Here is a 14,190-nt window from a genome sequence, read left to right as displayed (position 1 = left end):
GGGAGTTTATTAAGTATTAACTCACATGATCACAAGGTCCCACAATAGCCCATCTGCAAACTGAGAAGCAGGGAGAGCCAGTCCAAGTCCCAAAACTGAAGAACTTGGAGTGTGATGTTCAAGGGCAGGAAGCATCCAGCACAGGAGAGAGATGTAGGCTGGGAGGCTAGGCTAGTCTCGCCTTTTCACGTTTTTCTGCCTGCTTTATATTCGCTGGCAGCTGGTTAGCTGGTGCCCACCCAGATTGAGGGTGGGTCTGCCTTCCCCAGTCCACTGACTCAAATGTTAATCTCCTTTGGCAACACCCTCTCACACACACACACACCCAGGAACAATATTTTGCATCCTTCAGTCCCATCAAGTTGACACTCAATATTAACCATCACAGTTACTGTCACCTTTAAGCCTGATGAGGCCAGGGCTTTCTCTAGCACTGGCTGGACATGGGGTTTATTCTGGTCTGCCCAAGCAATGGTGGGGTCAAAAGGCTCCCAAAATTCTACAGAGGCCTCTTCACACAATGACTGCACATCACAACTCCATCTGGGTTGGTCTCTGCCCACTGTACATTTGGACAGTAACTCTGTGGAAAAGCCTGGGGGAGGAAGGCGTCCGTGGAGCCCAGGGGGGTCCAGTTCCTTCCCCCAGGTTAGACCTGGTGCTGCTCCTCCTCCGTAGCTGACCTTGCACTTCTCCTAGATCCAGGGGCTGCTTGTGGTGTAAGCCAACCTCAGAGCACCCCCTTCTACATGAGGGTACATGGTCATGAGCTGGGAGGGAAAGGTAAGCCACAAAATAAATATGGCCCCATGCAAAGGTTTTGTGGGGAGAAGCCCATTGTTTTTATCTAAAATTAACTCAGAATATCATGGGTGAAAAGGTAACATTTGCGTGAATGACTAGAATGAAACAGAAGGCACACAGAGATGTCAAGTTCTGCCAGTAGCTTGTGGTCATCCTCTCCACACTCCCCAGCCTCCCAGATCCTCCTATACCCTCATGGGGACAGTTTAAGGAAAAAGTTTGAGAAGCTATGTCCCTATTCTCTGGACTGTAAATTCCTGGAAGTAAGCTCCTGTTTGGAGTAGACAAGATGTAGTTCATTAATGAATAAAGACTAGGGTGTGTGTGTGTGTGTGTGTGTGTGTGTATGTACGGGGTGGAATCCTGTAGACAGAGAGGAGCACAGGGCACTGGGTCGTGAGGAGTCCACCTGGCTCTGAGTGGGGCCTGACAGCCTGTGTTTCTAACAAGCTCAGCATCAATCATTACTAAGGGATCCGCTTAAAAATGTCAGACACCGGGCTGGGTGCAGTGGCTCACACTTTGGGAGGCCGAGGTGGGTGGATCACCTGAGGTCAAGAGTTCGAGTCCAGCCTGGATGACCTGGTGAAACCCTGTCTCCACCAAAAATACAAAAATTAGCTGGGCGTGGTGGCAGACACCTGTAATCACAGCTACATGGGAGACTGAGGCAGGAGAATCACTTGAATCCAGGAGGCGGAGGTTGCAGTGAGCCAAGATGGCGCCACTGCATTGCAGCCTGGGTGATAACAGCAAGACTCTGTCTAAAAAAAAAAAGAAAAAGAAAAAAGTCAGACACCCCTGGCATCAGTGCATGGACACTTTCATTTTTATGGCTGCATTACCAGAACTACTGGTCAGTGTCCTACGAGGATCACATGACTTAAACATGTGACAGGCCTGGCGATGTGTATCTGGCAAATAGCAGGTTCTTAGGAAATGTTGGCTGCTTGCGTGTTCATGGCAATTGTCTGTGAGAATATTCTTTTTTTCTTTTTCTTTCTTTTTCTTTTGAGACAGGGTCTCACTCTTTTCACCCAGGCTGGAGTGCAGTGGTGCAATCTCGGCTCACTGCAACCTCCGCCTCCCAGGTCCAAGTGATACTCCTGCCTCAGCCTCCTGAATAGCTGGGATTACAGGCACCTACCACCACGCCTGGCTAAGTTTTTGTATTTTTAGTAGAGATAGGGTGGTTTCACTTTGTTGGCCAGGCTGGTCTTGACCTCCTGATCTTAGGTGATCCACCCGTCCTGGCCTCCCAAAGCACTGGGATTACAGAGGTGAGCCACCGTCCCTGGCTGAGAATATTCTTTAACCATTGGGTGCTAGTTCCTTTTAGACACTGTGTAGAAATGGGCAATGTTTTGACCAAATCTTCCCTGGAACCACATGGGAACTGAGGTGTGTCTCCATCACAGGGAATGTCTCTGATTTTGCTAAGTAGCCGTATCAGGGAGACAGCAGACGTCTGGAAGAAACTTGAAGCATTTGGACAAAGTTAAGTTCTAAAAATGCTGAGGAAGTTTTAGAGGTGGCCATGTGGAGAGGAGTTTATATAATATAGTCTCGTAAGGCTGCAAATAGATTTAAAAGGAAGCACAGCTCAGAGCCACCTGCTTGGAATAAACTAGTTCAGGGCAATTCCCAAAATCTTACAGTATCCGCTGTGGACTGAATTGTGTCTTCCCCCAAATTCACATGTTGAAACCCTAACTCATTGTGAGTGTAATAAGAGATAGGGCTTTCTGGAGGTAATTAAAGTTAAATGAGGTCATCAGGGTGGGGTCCTAATCTAAGAGGATTGGTGGCCTTATGAGAAGAGGAGAGAGAGCACTTCCTCCTGAGCAACCTCAGGAAGATCCAAAAAGGCTTGTGAGTGAAAGTGAATGGTGCTGGTGAGTCCAGAGCACACTGAGGAGAGGCCGTGTGAGGACACAGTGAGCAGGCAGCATCTGCAAGCCGGAAAGAACTCTCCCAGGAATTGAATTTGCCGACACCTTGATCTTGGACCTCCTGGCCTTCGGGACTCTGAGAAAATAAATTTCTTTTGTGTAAGCCACCCAGTCTAGAGTATTTTGTTATGGTAGCCTTAGCAGACTACCCTGATAGGGCCGTGATTTGAAAGAATCTTAGAAGTCATCCCACCCAACTATTTTATTTTATGAATGTGCTTCCAGACTCAAGACTGGAAGCAAGAACTGGTCGGAAGACAAGAAAAAACTCTCAATTTGTCCCCTACTTGTAGATGAACCTACGTGTACAGAGTTGGAACCCAATGTTCCTTTAAAGTAGAGTAAAAATAGGTTTTGCACTTGGAAAGACTGAGCATGGTTTAGAGGCCTTAAACACCCCCTACTAGGGGTAAGACACTCTGCTAATTGCTAAGACACTGAGAGGTAGAAGATCTCTGCTGTTTGTTAAATGACTCACCAACTATTCAGGCAACAGATATTTCCTGAGCACCTATTATGTGTCAAGTACCGAACTTGATTCCAGGGATGTAGAAAGAGTTTACTGTCCAGGAAAGGAGACAGGTATATAGATAGATGACTAATATAGTGCCATAAGTACTAGATTCAAATATGTCATATAATGTGCTATCTAGGACAAGGAGCTCCAGAGTAACCATAGGAAGATTAGAAAAGGCTTGTGGGCAAAGGTGGGCAGACAGTGGTTCTGGTAGATTTCAGAGCACATTCCAGGAGAAAAATGTGCACTCCCACTGCCCCATTCTCAAACAGCATCATCTCTTTCATACCTGGATTACTGACTGCAACATCACCTTACTATCACCTATACCTGCCAGTATCTCTGGCTAATATATTTGCCACAAAGGAGTCATGATCTTTTTAGGCCATGAATCTGGATAATTATCACTTCCCCTGCCTAAAATTTTTCAGAGGTATCTCATGCTGTTAGGATATTTAGTAGCATGCAATAATGAAGATGATTATAATATCAAATGTACATAGTCCTTCTTATGTACCTGGTGTTCATCAATATGCTTTACATATACACTTGGTTCTCATTATTTGTGGATTCTATATTTGTGAATTCACCGGCTTACTAATTTCAATTAATTTCAATACTCATTGTGCTTATGTGGCTGTTCCTGGGTATATGCAGAATGGCAAAATATTTTGAGTCATTAGATGCTTATGTTTCTAGCTGAGCTCAAATAAGATGGCACTGTGCCATACTGTAAATGGGTATCTTCTCATGGCCCCATTGCTTGCATTTTGTGATTTTTGTTGGTGATGTCACTGTTAAAAATGGCCCCAGGCATAGTGCTGATGTGTTGTCTACTGGTCCTAGGTGCAAGAATGCTGTGATATGTCTTACAGAGAAAATGTGTGTGTTAGACAAGCTTTGTTCAGAAATGAGTCATAGTGCTGTTAGCCCGAGTTCAATGTTAATGAATTAACAATACATATGCAAATAAAGTGCTTTAACAACTGAAACATACATAAAACAAGGTTATATATTGATCAGCTGATGAAAATATTGTGATTAGAGGCTTGTAGGAACCTAACCCCATATTTCCCTTGAGAGCAATGGTGCAGTGCTCACTAACTCCTTGTTTGAAGTGACTTTAGAGAACATAACTCCAGTGAATTATGATTATCGACTGCAGTAACTCACTTAAAATTAATAAGAAACTTATACAATAATAGATGAAGTCTTTTCTATCACATACACAGCTTTCTGGTGCATTGTCCCCCCTTTCTTTCCCTGGCCACATTGGCCTTCTTTTAAGTCTTTAAAGTTGATGTTTTGTTCCTGATCTCAAGGACCTTGTCATAGACTATTTCCTTTGCCTTCTCACCCCACCCCATCTAAACCAGCCAGTTTAAAACCCTGTTATTCCACCTCATGTCACCTTTCACTTTACATTCTTAGCGCAACTTACAGTTTTATTTCATTCATTTTTTGACGTCTTTCCTGCCTTCTCAACTATTCAACGCATGAGGGCGGAGCCAGCAAGTCACTTGCAAGTCTTAACTCTGCTTGTTTGCTCTCAGGCAGCGGAGGATGAACATATGAAGAGGATTGGGAAAAATGCTCAGAGAGGGAGGAGGCAATCAGGCTTTATTATCAAGAAGCAGGAGAGGAGAGAGTCTTTCATCAAACAGTGTCAGATGCCTCAGAGATAAGGAAAGGATGGAACAGTGAATTTCACCTGAATTTCCTATCAAGGAGGGTGTTGGTGGGAAATGCAGGAAGATTGTAGAACAGTAGAGGTGCATGCTGGGGTGCAGCAGGTTGAGGAATGCATGGGGCATATGAAAAGGAGGAGAGAGAACTCTTATGGAGCTTGGCTGGGATGGAAAAGATGAAGGGAACAGTCACAGTGGAAAAGGATACAGGATTACAGGATGGTTTTGTAGCAGGTGAAAGATAAATACATTTTCTAAGCCAAGGAGGAAAAAAATAGTTGAAAGAAATTGAGAATAGTAGAAAGAATGCGGGAAAAACCAGGATCAAGTCAAGATCACTAGTGAAGAAATACAACTTAGAAAGATGTAAAGATATACACTTTTCCCTTGGAGCCTAGAGGGAAAGAGTCAAGGGTGATTTTAAGTGGAGACATTTCTAGATGCAGGGTGGGAAGCTGGAGGACTGTAAGCTGTGAGTTCTTGATGTAGGGGGCAAGGTGTCTGCTGGAAGGACTAGATGTGAAGCTCAAAGTGACAAGGTTTGGAATGGTGTGTGGTGGAGGGGAAGAGCAACCACTGAAAGGCAGCTGAGCAGTGCTGAGGGTTGGCCTCAGCTGGCCACCAAAAATCTGAGTGATGCCAATGCACGTAGTTCTGGCATTCTTTCCCTCTCCCAGCAGTGCCCAGCAATCCAGGTAAAGGCCCATAGAATGTGGGTTACTACCCTCGTCCCAGGTTGAGGTATAAGGCAACAGGGCTTGGGTCTCGAGAGTGCTGGCAAGCATGGTTGAAGCAATGGACCTGGAGCCTGCACTAAATGGGTAGGGCTGTGTGGCCAAGAGGTTGGCTAAGGAAGAAGAAAGAGTCCTGTGGGTGAGGATCCTAATGAGGTTAGGGGGAACAAAAGCAAGACTGGTGACCTGGCATCCTTAAGCATGAGGAATTTGGAGCCATAAGAGACGGTGGCATTGGCACATTAGTGTCTACAATGAAGGACATGGTCTAGGATGTGGCCATGGAAAGTGAAATGTAGTGGAAGTGAGGATGACTAGAGTGCAGGAAGTCAGAAGGGCTTTGGGCCTATGGTACTGAATGATCTGGAGCAGCTGGGAAGTCCCCAGATGATGGCAACAAGTAGGGAAAAGGACAGAATAGGCCAATGGCATGAACCTCAAAGGAAGATAAGGTTTGCAGATCGGAGGCCGCTTGACTATCTAGAATTTGCAAAGGGGAACAAGAATAATCCATGCATCACTTTCAGGAGACACAGAGTGAGGGGACCAGGCTGGTTCCACTGGAGTGAAATATATAGAAGATTATATTACAAGTTCGGCTAAAGATGGAAATGGTAAAGGGCTTGGGAGGGAGACTCAGAGAGAAATAAAGAGAAGGAAGGTCTGTATTCACAGTACCTGGGTCCTAAACAGGAGAGTCTACTGGAATCATCTTGAGGGCTAGTCATTATCCCGGAGCCTCTGATTTAGTGGGTCTGAGATGGGGCCTGAGAAACTGAATTTCCAGCAAGTTCCCAGGTGAGGCTGATGCCATAGGTCCTGGGAGCACACGCTGAGAGCCACTGTTCTGAGGCATGGACATTAACTGGAGAAGCTTGAAACTGCCTGGGGATGGGGGGATAGATTAACTGGAAATCTTTCAGTGTGGAGACTTTGTTGAACCATGCATTATCACACTCGTTTTAGAATTGCATCTCTGAAAAACAAACATAAAAAGGAAACAGCAATTCTACTCGAACTTGAGTGAGCCAGAAAGAAAGAGACTATGGGGACTGCTCTGTCTACTGGCTTTAAGGTTTTAGGTAATAAAAACTGTAGCAGAAGACCGAATGATAGAAAATTTAATGGAAAGGGAAGAGACTAGATTTTCCCACCAAAGCATGGAAAGATAAAATAAGATAGCTTACCTGTGTGGAGATTGTCTGTTAGGTTTCTCTCGAAGTTTAACTTCTCTTCCTGCAACAACAAGAAGTTGAACATTGAGATCTGTGGGTTGCCTCCTTTTTACAGCCAGATATTATTGTGAGTGTGACTGAAGGAAGCATTTCCTAAAGGGCACTGGGCAGTAATGTGGGGAAGGAGTTCCTGGCTTGGAACAGTTTGCCCAGGAAGGCAAGGGGTTTCACATTTATCAGGCTGGGGTTTGCAGCCCAGCTCCTGACACTCAGAAATCAACTCACAGTTAACCGCAATTTAAGTATGTAAAATAGTATTACAGTGAGATTTAAATGGAACATCATATAAACTGTTGATCACACACTGGAAATGTTGGAGTTGCCCAATAACCGAAAGCCACCTACTATGGACTGAATGTCTATGTACCCGCAAATTCATATGTTGAAATCAATCCCCAGTGTGATGGTATTAGGAGGCGCTGCCCTCTGGGGATACAATTAGTGCCATTATAAAAGAGATCCCAGAGAGCTGCCTTGCCCCTTCTGCCTTATCAAGTTATAGCGAAAGATGGTTGTCTATGTAGAAGGTCCTCACCAGATGCCAAATCGCCTGGCACCTTGATCTTGAACTTTCCAGCTTCCACAACTCTGAGAAATTTCTGTTGTTTATAAACCACCCGCTTTCTGGTATTTTCTTAAAGCAGTCCGAATGAACTAAAACATGCTAGTTGTTATTACTGTCGATAAACATTACATGACAATGTGCCTCTTCTCTGATGGACAAAGTTTTGACTAAGTGAAAAATCCCACAAAAAACAAAACAACAACAAAAACCAGCAAAGTTTAACGAATAAATGTGTGGTATTTCAATAAAATACATGATTTAGAAAATATCTTTGTTTACGATGTATAGAACTTAAGAAAGTAAAACAAGTGTTCAGATTTTTATCCAATTCTCCATGATTATTAGAATAATTTACTACATATGGACACATCATTTTCAAGAAAGGCTCTTATTCCACTCCCAAGTAGACTATATATCGAGATAATGAGCTCTGTCTTATGATATTGGAATGGTTTTACATCCTTTTGGTGATTTAATTTTATATTCTTGTCAGCGAAATCTTTTCACTTGGTTATTATTTTTTAAAATTGTTCAATAACTCCTTAAGAGCTAATACATTGCTCAAATGTCACACAATTATTCTATTATTCTTATTTTTTATCATAGCACTCACAATTCAATTTAAATATTACTTGATAAGGAAGACAGGAGAAAGGCAAGTTCATGCCTGCAGGGAGATAACCCTGTAGCAGGGGAGAGCAAGGAGGTGAGAAGAGCTTACAAGCCAACTACAATATCATTCAGGGTACAAACAATGCCATCAAAGGGACATTAACAAAATCCTGAGGCCATTCAGATAGGGAAGAGAGTGTAACTGGGCAGTTTCGAGAAGCTGACAGCACCTGAGCCAGGCACTGAAACAGACAGGAATCATAGCGGATGAAAAACTAATAAAGGGGCTGGGTGTGGTGGCTCACACCTATAATCCCAGCACGTAGCGGGGCTGAGGCAGGCGGATCGTCTGAGGTCAGGAGTTCGAGGCCAGCCTGGTCAACATGGTGAAACCCCGTCTCTACTAAAAATACAACAAATTAACCTGGCGTAGTGGTGGACGCCTATAATCCCAGCTACAGAGGAGGCTGAGGCAGGAGAATCGCTTGAACCCCGGGGACAGGTAGCAGTGAGCCGAGATGGCGCCACTGCACTCTAGCCTGGGCAACAAGAGTGAAACTCTGTTGCAAAAAAAAAAAAAAAAAAAAAAAAAAAACATAAAAAAAGAGAAAAGAAAAAAGAAAAACTAATAGTGACCAGGTGTGTCGAGAGGGTCTTTTAGGCAAGGGGAATGTGACAGAGATGAGGCAGAAAGAATGGAGTATTATTTAGTCAACGAAGAATTCTGAACTCCTACTGTGTGACAAGCCCTATGCTATGTACAGGAAACTGCAGGCTTTAGGTAACAAAAACTGCAGTGAAAGATTGTTAAAAAATTTAATGAAACGTGGAAAGAATAGGGTGGGATGCCAGGTGGTGTGTCCTACAGAATGACAGCCTGATGGGAACAGTAAATATTCTGGATTGCTTGATGTTTAAGGAGGAGACTCGGGGGGAACAAGGATTTCCATGGAGTATTAGGTGTCACTCCAGGGAGTGAGATGTGAAGAGAGAAGAAGGCAGAACTATAGGATTTGAACATCTACATCTATGGGCTGAAGGGTTCTGGGTGAAAGAAACAGACAAGCCGCAGTAGAAAAGGTTTGAGGTACAGGGCTCTACAGTGCCTCAGCTGAAGAGAACAGCTACCAGCCCAACAGCATCAAATGCTGTGCAGAGGATCGAGACCATTTTTAAAACTGGATCTTTATCTTGACTTTGATTATACTGTATTCCCTGTAGAACAAATCCAAAATCCACCTCTCGAGCCACACCCTTTGTCTCCTAAGCACCAGACCCATATTTTCCATGTGGGTGATGCAGCATTTCTGAAGAGAAGACCTTAGCAGTCAGTTCCTCCACAACCATTTTTGGAAAGATAAAGAAACCAGAGGGCATGAATCTTAGTGACATATCCAGGGCCATGCAAGGAATGGTGGGGAGGAGCCAGGACTTGTTTCCTGGCCTCCTGTCTCAGAGTGTCCTCTATGAATTGAAAACATCACATAATTCTTGTTTTTGTTTTGAACAAAGTACCCAGTTGTCTGTTAGAAGCTACTCTCAGATGTCTCTACATTTAGTGAGCTGTTACTGAGTGCCTAAGGTGTACCATGTGGAGTGCTAAGCACTGACAGTAGAAAAGGGGAATAGAACACCCTACTTGCAGCCAACCAGGTGGTTGGTAGACAGATCAAAACCAGTGGTAAGTGCTTCCTAGGAAACCAACTGGATGTGGCAATTTGGAGTCACAGCTGAGAATCTACTTAGAGTGAGGGCTGGACCCTTTGAGAGGGTAGCATTTAAACTGGAATCTAAAACATGAGATGGAGCCAGTTATGCAATGAAAAGCTCTCATTAAACCACTGCGTTGTTAAAAAAGCTTAAGTGGTTCTGTATTGCCTACCAAATCTTAAATATCCTCAGCTATGCATTCAAGACCTTCTACAATACGACATCCATGGCCTTCCTAGTGTATCTGGGGAACTCCTCTAGCTACTTTCTATTTCCAGCCAAACTAGACTTTTCATTATTCTTTAATGCCAATGCTTCTGTATGTTTGCACATATTATTTCCCCCAGTTGGCATACCTCATTAGCAATCAATACTTTGCAAAATTCTATTCATCCTTCAAAACTCATTTCACACACCACTTTCTCCAGGAAGACTTAAAAAAATTCCAAAGTAAACATAATTACTCTATTTAAAATATTTCTAGGCCTGGTGTGGTGGCTCATGCCTGTAATCCCAGCACTTTGGCCGAGGTGGATCACCTGAGGTCAGAAGTTCGAGACCAGCCTGACCAACATGGTGAAACCTTGTCTCTACTAAAAGTACAAAAATTAGCTGGGCGTGGTGGCACATGCCTGTAGTCCCAGCTACTTGGGAGACTGAGGAGGAGAATCGCTTGAACCAGGAGGTGGAGGTTGCAGTGAGCTAAGATTGCATCACTGCACTCCAGCTTGGGTGACAGAGCGAGACTTCGTCTCTAAATAAATAAATAAATAAATAAATAAATAAATAAATAAATATTTCTAAAGGATCTTTAAGCTCTTTGTATTAGTCCATTTTCATACTGCTATGAATAAATTCCTGAGACTGGGTAATTTATAAAGAAAAGGAGGTTTAATGGACTCACCGTTCACATGACTGGGGAGGCCTCACAATCACGGCAGATGGTGAAGCAGAAGCAAAGGCACATCTTACATGTCAGGAGGTAGGGCAGCGTGTGCAAGGGAACTGCCCTTTATAAAACCATCATATCTCATGAGATTTATTCACTATCATGAGAATACCATGGGAAAAACCCAACCCTATGATTCAATTACCTCCCACTGGGTCCCTCCCACAACACGTGGGCATTATGATAGCTACAATTCAAGATGAGATTTGGGTGGGGACACAGCCAAACTATATCACTCTACCAAGGTGGACAGCTCTGATCACTTTCTGCCTTGGATTATAGTACGTAATGCATTCATACAATGTTCCTCTATCAGACTATAAACCCTCAGTAGATAAGGCCATGGTTTCATCAATGTTTATCTGCACATTGTGTCTCCTGGCACAGTGACTTGTATATAGGTGGTACCTTGCATGTTTTTAAAAAATTTGACTTAAAAATATCATTGGCAATTTAAAGATGCCTAATACCAATGTATAATATTATAACACAACAATGCTAATATTTTAATGATTCTAAGATGTACATGTATTCATTTACCTTTTAACATATCTGGAATTGGAATGTATCTCACAATCATTGGCATATCATGGTTACATTGGCAGCATTTTCTATCTTTGTGCTATATAAGATAATGGTACATGTTACAATTGATGGCATATAATATTTAATGAAATGTGGCATTTAATTCTATAGTTTATTTCAGCAATATATTATGCAAAAATTTCACAAACAATACCCTATATTGAACAAGTATCTACTCTGTGTACAGTTATACAAAGAAGTCCTTCTAAGATGAAACTAACAATATCCAGGGATGAAGTAAGAATTTTATGAGCTCCAAGAACCATAAAGATCAGGTGTTGAAATAACAATAGCCATGAAATAAAATGCATCAAAGAAGTTCTAATTTTTCCCAGAATGACTTTTTGAAATAATAAATCTTTTCAAAAATAAATATTTTTTGGTATACTGCTGGTGCCTGGAAAATATGTGTTTCCATACATAGAAACAAGTATAAATAACTCATTTGTTGGGCTAGCTAGCACTGGCATGACACTGGCTTGTACATGGGGAAGACCTGACGCCTGGTACAGCCAATCAGCACTAAGCATTGTGGGAGTTTGGGAGAAGAAGGAATCACACTGCAACAAAGCTGCCAGGAAAGGCTTTATAGAAAAATGAGGCCATGAGAGATGGGTAGAAATGAATTAGGCAGAGGCCAGGCGCTGCGGCTCACGCCTGTAATCCCAGCACTTTGGGAGGCCGAGGCAGGCGGATTACAAGGTCAGGAGATGGAGACCATCCTGGCTAATACGGTGAAACCCTGTCTCTACTAAAAAGACAAAAAATTAGCCAGGCATGGTGGTGGGCGCCTGTAGTCATAGCTACTCGGGAGGCTGAGGCAGGAGAATGGTGCGAACCCAGGAGATGGAGTTTGCAGTGCACGGAGATCGCGCCACTGCACTCCAGCCTGGGCAACAGAGCGAGACTCTGTTGTTACAAGATGGATATGGCATATGTGGCCAGGTTATTGGGGCCCTTGAAAGTAGGTCCAGAAGACCAAATATGACGTGATTGGCAAACAAATTATGTTCTGAAGTGGCGAATGACAGGATGAAAGCAATATATCAGAAAGCATGACCTACCAGTAGTAAGCAGAGAAAATGAAAAGGGTTGGGTACAGAAAGACTTGCTAAGAGTTTACCCTTTGAATTTAATGATGAGATAAAAAGAGCCTGGCATGTGGTGGCATCAAAGGGAATCCAGAGGAAGGAGCAAATTCGGAAGTGATTTTCTTCAAGATTTCTTGGATTTTTGAATTAATTTCTACTGCCTCTGGTTTCTCTTAGCACATTGGTTTATATGTTTATTACACATAGTATTATACAAGAGTTACGTAGCCTCACTAGCTCTTTCCTTATGCATAAAATGACAATGATAATAGTACCTTTTTCAGACAGTAGTTAGGATTAAGTGAAAGAACACAGTAAGGTATGGAGCACAGTAGTTGGTACAAAGTAATTTCAACAGTGTTGGCTGTTTCTTGATTCATCACTGTTATTGTCATCATCCCCATCCTCTTCCTCATTACCTATTAGTTTTCAGTTTTTCTCCCTGCCACTACAATGGAAGCTCCTTGAATCTAAGGATCAGATCGCATTATCTTTATTTCTTCAAAAAGAAATACAAAGTAGGACTTCTGTAAATATGTACTATATTTTAAGGGAAAAAAAATCCAGATTTCCATGGAAGAAGGAATTTGTATGACAAAAGAAGGAATTATTAGAATTATCCATATTTTTGGAGGCTGACAGAATGGAAGAGCGGTGGTTCCATAAACGAGACAGTTGGCAGGAGGACAATATGCAGAGCTTCAGAGATCCTGAAGTCAGCAGTTAACCTACTGAGCTGACGAATGGGGGGATGACAACAGAAAGGTGGTGGACGGGACAAATGCGTCCGACTACCTCCCATTGAAACAAAGGCAGAAACCCAAAGGGAGAGCAGTAGAGGAGGTAAAAACAGAAAGCAAAGTCACTGACCTCATAAATCAGCACTCTGGAAAACAAAGGATTAGCCCAATTTAGATGGTAGAATCCTTAAAGTCCCAAGGAAAGTAAGAGTGAATTATGAAGGACTAAAATAAGAATAGTTTGGAAGGTTTTTAAGAAGAAGTCAGGTTACCAAATCCCTTCCTGCACTCCTTAGAGTGGTCTCTACTTTCCATTTCAGCCAAAGAATACAGGTTGAGTGTTGGGAAACGGTGAAACAGGGTTTCTGGACTGGAAACAACAGTAGAGGACACAGTGGAGGGCAGGGGTTTCATACCAAAAACAGGAAGATTAAGTGAACATGTGCACAGGGAATGTTGGGGACTGCAGCCTGCTCCCCTCCTTGGTTCTGTGAGAATGCCTGGCAGCTGCCCACTAGTTGTCCTCCAGACATCCAACAAAAGTCTCTACCATAAAGATAGAGATTAAAACCAAGCAACCTGGCCAGGTGTGGTGGCTAATGCCTATAATCCCAGCACTTTGGGAGGCCGAGGCAGGTGGCTCACCTGAGGTCAGGAGTTTGAGACCAGCCAGACCAACATGGAGAAACCCCATCTCTACTGAAAATACAAAAACTGGCCAGGTGTGGTGGCACATGCCTATAATTCCAGCTACTTGGGAAGCTGAGGCAGGAGAATCACTTGAACCTGAGGGGCAGAGGTTGCGCCCCTGAGATTGCACCATTCCACTCCAGCCTAGGCAACAAGAGCAAAACTCCATCTCAAAAAAACAAAAACAAAAACAAAAACACACAAAAAAACAACCAAGCCACCAACAAAAAGCACTTGGAGGAAACAAAGAATAGAAAAAAGAAAACCCCAAACAACAAACAAAAAGCCAACCCCCAAACCAGACCCCAAACCACTGAC

General features: G+C 43.1%; 1 protein-coding gene across 2 annotated transcripts in view; it reads right to left on the bottom strand.

Moving 5' to 3' along the window:
- C2H4orf19 (chromosome 2 C4orf19 homolog) overlaps positions 1 to 6,934 on the bottom strand; it is a 40,555-nt gene extending 33,621 nt beyond the window's left edge. The window contains exon 1 of one of the 2 annotated variants that reach the window (XM_010365827.2): positions 6,883 to 6,934. The gene's annotated coding sequence lies outside the window, so the exon portion shown is untranslated. Of the gene's footprint in view, positions 1 to 6,373; positions 6,488 to 6,882 lie in introns of those variants that run through there. The other variant, XM_010365829.2, reaches the window with a different exon arrangement.
- Positions 6,935 to 14,190: the final 7,256 nt, after the last annotated feature.

Source organism: Rhinopithecus roxellana, chromosome 2, assembly GCF_007565055.1.
Source record: "Rhinopithecus roxellana isolate Shanxi Qingling chromosome 2, ASM756505v1, whole genome shotgun sequence".
Classification (NCBI taxonomy): Eukaryota; Metazoa; Chordata; class Mammalia; order Primates; family Cercopithecidae; genus Rhinopithecus; species Rhinopithecus roxellana.
This window is presented reverse-complemented; position numbering and strand designations above follow the sequence as displayed.